Source organism: Manis javanica, chromosome X, assembly GCF_040802235.1.
Source record: "Manis javanica isolate MJ-LG chromosome X, MJ_LKY, whole genome shotgun sequence".
Classification (NCBI taxonomy): Eukaryota; Metazoa; Chordata; class Mammalia; order Pholidota; family Manidae; genus Manis; species Manis javanica.
This window is the reverse complement of record NC_133174.1, coordinates 61,239,215-61,247,447: the sequence shown is the minus strand read 5'-3', so window position 1 is coordinate 61,247,447 and position 8,233 is coordinate 61,239,215.

Here is an 8,233-nt window from a genome sequence, read left to right as displayed (position 1 = left end):
GGGGTGTCTTGGTTGTTGCTTACTGGGGGCCTCCTCATCAGTGTGTGCTGGTGCCTGAGCTAGCAGAGGTCTGGGACTTCAGTCTGGTTTCACCTTTGATGGATTGGCCAGATGACAATTGTTTGGGGACTGGTGGGGTGCTGGGGTGCTTGCCACGCTGTTGCCATGTATGGGTAGCTAAAGTCTGAGTGATCATGGTCAAGGTCAAGATCACAGGAAAAAATGATGATTTAAAAGTTAATTAGACTATAAGTGAAGGAAGCCATCTCACTATCTTTAACCTCTGACAAATGGCATGGAAATTGCTGGAACTGTCTGGAATCAGAGGTGGTCATAAGTGCCATTGTTTATGTTTCCCCTCTACCTTTGCAAGCTCCACATCCATAGCCCAAACCAGCTCCAGAAATCCCCCAAGGCACCTGCACCACTGGTGCCATAGGCGTCTGAGTGATATCTGGCAGTTCTGCTATGGACAAACTAGCACTGAGTGCCCCAGGAACCACTGGGCTATGCTGCTTGCAGGTCCATCAGTGATATTCATCCCTATTGCAGGTCACTGTGTTAAGGGTGGGGTTCCCATTGTTACTTTATGTCGATCTCTCTTATCATTTTCTGTGTGGTCTCTGTATACTTTGTTGTATAGAAACTGTTCATTCAGCTCTCAGTTCTTCTTCAGGAGAAATTGCTCTCTATGCAGGTATTTATTCTGTGTGTACATGGGAGGAGGTGAGTTCACGCTATTTTTCTGCTGCCATTTTGCCTCACTCTTAAGCTAAGTTAAAGAAGCCAGTCACAGGAGGACAAATATTGCAGTATTTCATTTATATGATATTTCTGAAATAGTCAAACTCATAAAGGCAGAGAATAGGATGGTGGGTTGCAGGGGTGGAGGAAGGAGAAGTGGGGAGTTATGTTCAATTAACAGAAAGTTTTAATTATGTAAGATGAGCAAGTTCTTGTGATCTTCCATGCAACATAGTACTTACAGTTAACAATACTGTATTGTACACTTAAAATTTTAAGAGGGCAGGTCTCATAACTGTTCTTACAAGTGAAACAGTCAAATAAAACATACAAGGAAAAAACAAGGATAGCAGTTTCCCATTCTGCATGTAAGGATCTTGAAAATTTCCATCTGTCCTAAACTCAACTGAAAAACTAAACAGAGCAGAAAAATCAACAACTCTTCCTGGATCTGTAAGAGACAGGAGGACACAGGAAAAACTGCTACCTCAGAGTTTTGAGAGACAGGTGAATAAATGAATCACAGCTTACAGAAGGAGAGACTCATGAATAGCAACCACCAGAGGGCCAGCGCTGGGATAGGGAAAACAACTATAATTGGTGAATTGCTGGTGTCTCAGTATAGACAAATATAAGAGCTAAGAACTCCAAGGGACCCAGTTATGGGAGGGGCCCACAATATTGCAAGATTTATCTCCAAGAGCTAAACCAGATTCCTACAGCAAATTCCAGAGAAAAATTCCCTCCTGCTTCTGTTGGGAGGGATTTGGAGGATCCATGTAGTAGAAAATTTCAGAGAAAAATTCCCTCTTGCTTCTGTTGGGAGGGGGTTTGGAGGAACCATGTTGAAATACACAACAATGATGTTCTTAACAACTCTTGCCCTCAGGAGAAACTAGTTAATCAGATCCTAACCTGTTGGGGTATTATCAGAACTCAACTGACCTGGGGAAGAGAAATACCCAACTACATCCCACTGTGACCATCCTGTCCTATCTAAGGGGGAAGAACAAGACTGAGAAACACTTGGGAAGTTCATGGTCCAGAGGCACAGAGTCACTAAGGAATGAGACCTATTAATATGACTGTAGAACACTTCCACTTCCCCCTCACCTGGCCAACACATTACAAAAAGTCTATTTGCATCAATTCCTTTCACTCAGTACATCATGTCTAGCTATCAGGAAAAAAAATTGTAAGGCATACCAAAAGCAAAAACACATATTTTGAAGAAACAGAGCAAGCATCAGAACCAAACATGGCAGGAATGTTTGAATTATCAGACTAGGAATTATTTACAACTTTGATTAATATGCTAAGGGCTCTGATGGATGGACAGCACTGAAAAACATTGGCATGGTAAGCAGAGAGGTGGATATCAAACAAAGTAACAAAAATAAATATGAGAGGTAAAAAACACAGAAATAAACAATGCCATTGATGGGCTCATTAACAGATGGAACACAGCTAAGGAAACAGTCTCTGAGCTAGAGGGTATATCAACAGGATCACTGAAAATCAAAAAGCAAAGAGAACAAAGACTAGAAACCAGTACAGAATATCCAAGTACAGACATACCACATTTTATTGCACTTCACTTTACTGTGCTTTGAAGATATTGTATTTTTGTTTCAACAATTTGAAAGTTTGTGGCAACCCTCTATCAGAGTCTATTGGTGCCACTTTTCCAATAGCATTGGCTCACTTCATGCATCTGTGTCACATTTTGGTAATTCTTGAAATAATTCAATCTTTTTATTATATTTGTTATTGTGATCTGTGATTAGTGATTAAGACACTGAAAGTTCACATGATGGTTACAACTTTTCAGCAATAAAGTATTTTTAAATTAAGGTATATATACTCTCTTTTTAGACATTATGCTGTTGCACACAGTGCACTGCAGTGTGTTGTAAATATAACTTTTATATGCAGAAGGAAACCAAAAAATTTATTTGATTCACTGTTGTGGTATTTATGTTATTGTGGTGCTCTGGAACTGAACCCACAATATTTCCAAGGTATGACTGTACTGTCAGACTATAAAAGGTATAACATATGCTAGAAGGAGACAAAAGAGAAAAGGAAGAGAAGACATATTTGAAACCTAAGAATCTGCACTGGGAGCACAGACACACATTGCATGGTGTACTGAATATTAGAGAAAAGTTAAAGTAAAATCCAAGACTGAGACTGCAAGCAGGTCCCTACAGTCGGCTCCCCTGGACAAAGGAAAAGTGGGTGATTTAAAAGTCTTAAAGGGACAAAGGTTTAACAGGTGGACAAAATCATCCTGGCACACTCAACCCAGCAGGCTGGGAATTTTAAGGAACTTCAGGTGCCCTAACCCCCTGGGTGGCAACGTAGCTCTGAAGCCCCTCATGGTGATAAGCAGCCTGCCATTCATTACCCCCCACCAGCACTGTAAGCAAACTGGCTAACCTGCTATTGCTGCAGAGGAGCCGGGGAGCAGCCCACCCACAGCAACCACATAGTTTTCTCCCACCATGCAGCTAACCGGCCAGAACCAGAGGCTGCTCTCAGCACACAGCTGCCTGGCACAGGCAGAGGAAGCTGGTGCAAAATCCAGAAGGCAAGAAGGGGAGCCGTTCTCACAGGAGAACACACGCCACTCATCTGCAATCCCTGCCAGGGACCAACGCTATCCCAAGGACCACCTCACCCATGGCACCTCACGGGATTAACTCAGAGACTGCTCCTTGTGTGCAGTTAACTGGCACAGGCAGTGGAGAAGGGCAAAGAGACCAGCAAGCAGGAAGGGACTTTGTTCTCCAAGCTGACACATGTGCCACTTGCCGGCGATCACTTCTATCACCATTAAAAGGCAGAGGAACCTGCTCCAGTCAAAAATCACACAAACACCAGAGAGAGGGCCTGGTGAGATGATATAATCAATCTTCCTAAGAAAGAATTGAAAATAAAAGTCATAATCATGCTGATGGACATGCAGAAAAATATGTAAGAACTAATGGATGAAGTCTGGAAGGAGATAACAGAAATGAAACAAACAATGGAAGGATTTAAGAGCAGACTGGAAGAGGTGCAAGAGACTGTTACTGTAATAGAAATCAGAGAACAGGAATACAGAGAAGCTGAGGCACAGAGAGATAAAAGAATCTCTAGGAATGAAAGAATATTAAGAGAACTGTTTTACCAATCCAAACAGAACAATATTTGCATTATAGGGCTACCAGAAGAAGAACAGAGAGAAAAAGGGATAGAAAGTGTCTATGAAGAAATAATTGCATGAAACTTCCCCAAGCTGGGGAAGGAAAAAGTCTCTCAGACCATGGAAGCCCACAGATCTCCCAACACAAGGGACCCAAGGAGGACAATAGCAAGACATATAATAATTAAAATGGCAAAGATCAAAGAAAAGGAGAGGATATTAAAAGCAGCCAGAGAGAGAAAAAAGATCACCTACAAAGGAAAATCCATCAGGCTATCATCAGACTTCTCAACAGAAAACTTACAGGCCAAAAGAGAATGGCATGATATATTTAATGCAATGAAACATAAGGGCCTTGAACCAAGAATAAGGAGGGATTTGAAGGAAGGAGGGATTAAACAATTCCCAGATAAATAAAAGTTGACCAAATTTACCTCCCACAAACCATCTCTACAGTGTGTTTTAAAGGGACTGCTCTAGATGGAAGTATACCTAAGGCTAAAAAGATGTCACCAGAGAAAATAAAATGACAGCAAAGAATGCAGACCAACCAAATACTAACTAAAGGCAAAAAATAAAATCAGCTATCCACAAAAGCACTCAAGGGAAACACAAAAGGGTACAGAATAAAACACCTAACATATAAAGAGTGGAGGAGGAAGAATAAGAAGGGAGAGAAGTAAAGAATCATCAGAGTGTATTTATAATAGTGTAATAAGTGAGTTAAAGTTAGATGGTTAGATAGTAAAGAAGCTACCCTTGGACCTTTGGTAACCATGAATCCAAAGCCTACAATTGCAATAAGTACATATCTATCAACAATCACCCTAAATATAAATGGACTGAATGCACCAATCAAAAGACACAGAGTAATACAATCAATAAAAAATCAAGACCCATCTATATGCTGCATACAAGAGACACACCTGAAACCCAAAGACATGCACAGACTAAAAGTGAAGGGATGGAAAAAGATGATTCATGCAAACAATAGGGAGAAAAAAGCATGTGTTGCAGTACTTGTATCAGACAAAATAGACTTCAAAACAAAGAAAGTAACAAGAGATAAAGAAGGGCATTACATAATGATAAATGGGACAGTCAAACAAGAGGATATAACCATTATAAATATCTATGCACTCAACACAGGGCACCGACATATGTGAAACAAATACTAACAGAATTAAAGGAGGAAATAGAGTACAATGCATTCATTTTAGGAGACTTCAATACACCATTCACTCCAAAGGACCAGTCAACCAGACAGAAAATAAGTAAGAACACGGAGGTACTGAACAACACACTAGAACAGATGGACCTAACAGACATCTACAGAACTCTATACCCAAAAGCAGCAGGATACACATGCTTCTCAAGTGCACATGGAACATTTTCCAGAATAGACCACATACTAGACCACAAAAAGAGCCTCAGCAAATTAAAAAAGATTGAAATTCTACCAACCAACTTCTCAGATCACAAAGGTTTAAAACTAGAAATTAACTGTAGAAAGAAAAAAAGAAGGCTCACAAACATGTGGCAGCTTAACAACATGCTCCTAAACCATCAATGGATCAATGAACAAATCAAAAGAGAGATTAAGCAATATATGGAGACAAATGACACTGACAGCATAAAGCCCCAGCTTCTGTGGGACACTGCGAAGGTAGTTCTAAGAGGAAAGTATACAGCAATCCAGGCCTTTTTTAAGAAGGAAGAACAATCCCAAATGTATAGTCTAAAGTCACAATTATTGAAAGTGGAAAAAGTAGAATAAATGATGCCCAAAGTCAGCAGAAGGAGGGAAATAATAAAGATCAGAGAAGAAATAAATAAAATTGAGAAGAATGAAACATTAGGAAAAGATCAGTGAAACCAAGAGCTGGTTCTTTGAGAAAATAAATAAAATAGATAAATCCCTAGCCAGACTTATTAAGAGAAAAAGAGTATCTATACACATAAACAGAATCAGAAATGAGAAAGGAAAAATCATGACAGACACCACAGAAACACAAAGAATTATTAGAGAATACAATGAAAATTTACATGCTAAGAAAGTGGATAATCTAGAAGGAATGGACAACTTCCTAGGAAAATACAACTTCCAAGACTGACCAAGGAAGAAACAGAAAATCTACAGAGACCAATTACCAGCAATGAAATTGAATTGATAATCCAAAACCTACTCAAGAACACAATCCCTGGACCAGAAGGATTCACTGCTGAACTTTATCAGACATATAGAGAAGACATAATACAAATTCTCCTTAAAGTTTTCCAAAAAATAGAAGTGGAGGGAACACTTCCAAATTCACCCTATGAAGCCAGCATCACTCTAATACCAAAACCAAGCAAAGACCCCACAAAAAAAGAAAATTCAGACCAATATCCCTGATGAACATAGATGCAAAGATACACAACAAAATGTTAGGAAACCAAATTCAAAAATACATCAAGAGGATCATACACCGTGATCAAGAGGGATGCATTTCAGGGATGCAAGGATGGTACACCATTCGAAAATCCATCAACATCATCCACCACATCAAAAAGAAGGACAAAAACCACATGATCATCTCCATAGATGCTGAAAAAACATCCAACAAAAATTCAACATCCATTCATGATAAAAACTCTCAACAAAATGGGTATAGAGGGCAAGTACCTCAACATAATAAAGGCCATATATGACAAACTCACAGCCAACATTATGCTTAACAGCAAGAAGCTGAAAATTTTTCAACTAAGATTGGGAACAAAACAGAGATGCCCACTCTCCACACTTTTATTCAATATAGTACTGGAGGTCCTAGCCATGGCAATCAGACAAAACAGAAATACAAGGCATCCAAATGGATAAGGAAGAAGTCAAACTGTCCCTGTTTGCATATGACATCATATTGTACATAAAACCCCTAAAGAATCCACTCCAAAACTACTAGAATTAATATCTAAATTCAGCAAAGTGGCAGTATACTAAATTAATACACTGGAATCAGATGCATTTCTATACACTAACAATGAACTAGTAGAAAGAGAAATCAGGAAAACAATTCCATTCACAATTGCATCAAAAAGAATAAAATACCTAGAAATAAACCTAGCCAAGAAAGGGAAAGACCTATACCCTGAAAACTACAAGACACTCTTAAGAGAAATTAAAGAGGACACTAACAAATGGAAATTTATCACATCCTGTTGGGTAGGAAGAATTAATACTGTCAAAATGGCCATCCTGCCTAAAGCAATCTGCAGATTCAATGCAATTCCTATCAAAACACCAACAACATTCTTCAACGAACTGAAACAAATAGTTTTAAAATTCATACGGATCCACAAAAAAACCCAAATAGCCAAAGCAGTCCTGAGAATGAAGAATAAAGCAGGGGAGATCTCACTTCCCAACTTCCAGCTATATTACAAAGCCACAGTAATCAAGACAATTTGGTACTAGCACAAGAACAGACCCACAGACCAGTGGAACATAATAGAGGGTCCAGATATTAACCCAAATATATATGGTCAATTAATATATGATAAAGGAGCCATGGATATACAATGGGGAAATGACAGCCTCTTCAATAACTGGTGTTGACAAAACTGGACAGCTACATGTAGAGAATGAAACTGGATCATTGTCTAAGTGCATACCAAAAGTAAACTCGAAATGATCAAAGACCTGAAAGTAAGTCATGAAACCTTAAAACTCCTAGAAAAAAACATAGGCAAAAATATCTTGGACATAAACATAAGCAACTTCTTTATGAACATATCTCCCCAGGCAAGGGAAACAAAAGCAAAAATGAACAAATGGGACTATATCAAGTGGAAAAGCTTCTGTACAGCAAAGGACACAGAGACCTAATAATAGAAAGGCATCCTACAGTGTGGGAGAATACATTCATAAATGACAGGTCCAATAAAGGGTTGACATCCAAAATATATACAGAGCTCTCACACCTCAACAAACAAAAAGCACATAATCCAATTAAAAAATGGGCAGAGGATCTAAACAGACACTTCTCCAATGAAGAAATTCAGATGGCCAACAGATACATGAAAAGATGCTCCACATCACTAATCATCAGAGAAATGCAAATTATAATCACAATGAGATATACCTCACACCAGTAAGGATGGCCACCATCCAAAAGACAAACAACAACAAATGTTGGAGAAGATGTGGAGAAAGGGGAACCCTCCTACACTGCTGGTGGGAACATAAGTTAGTTCAACCATTGTGGAAACCAGTATGGAAGTTCCTCAAAAAGCTCAAAATAGAAATACCATTTGACCCAG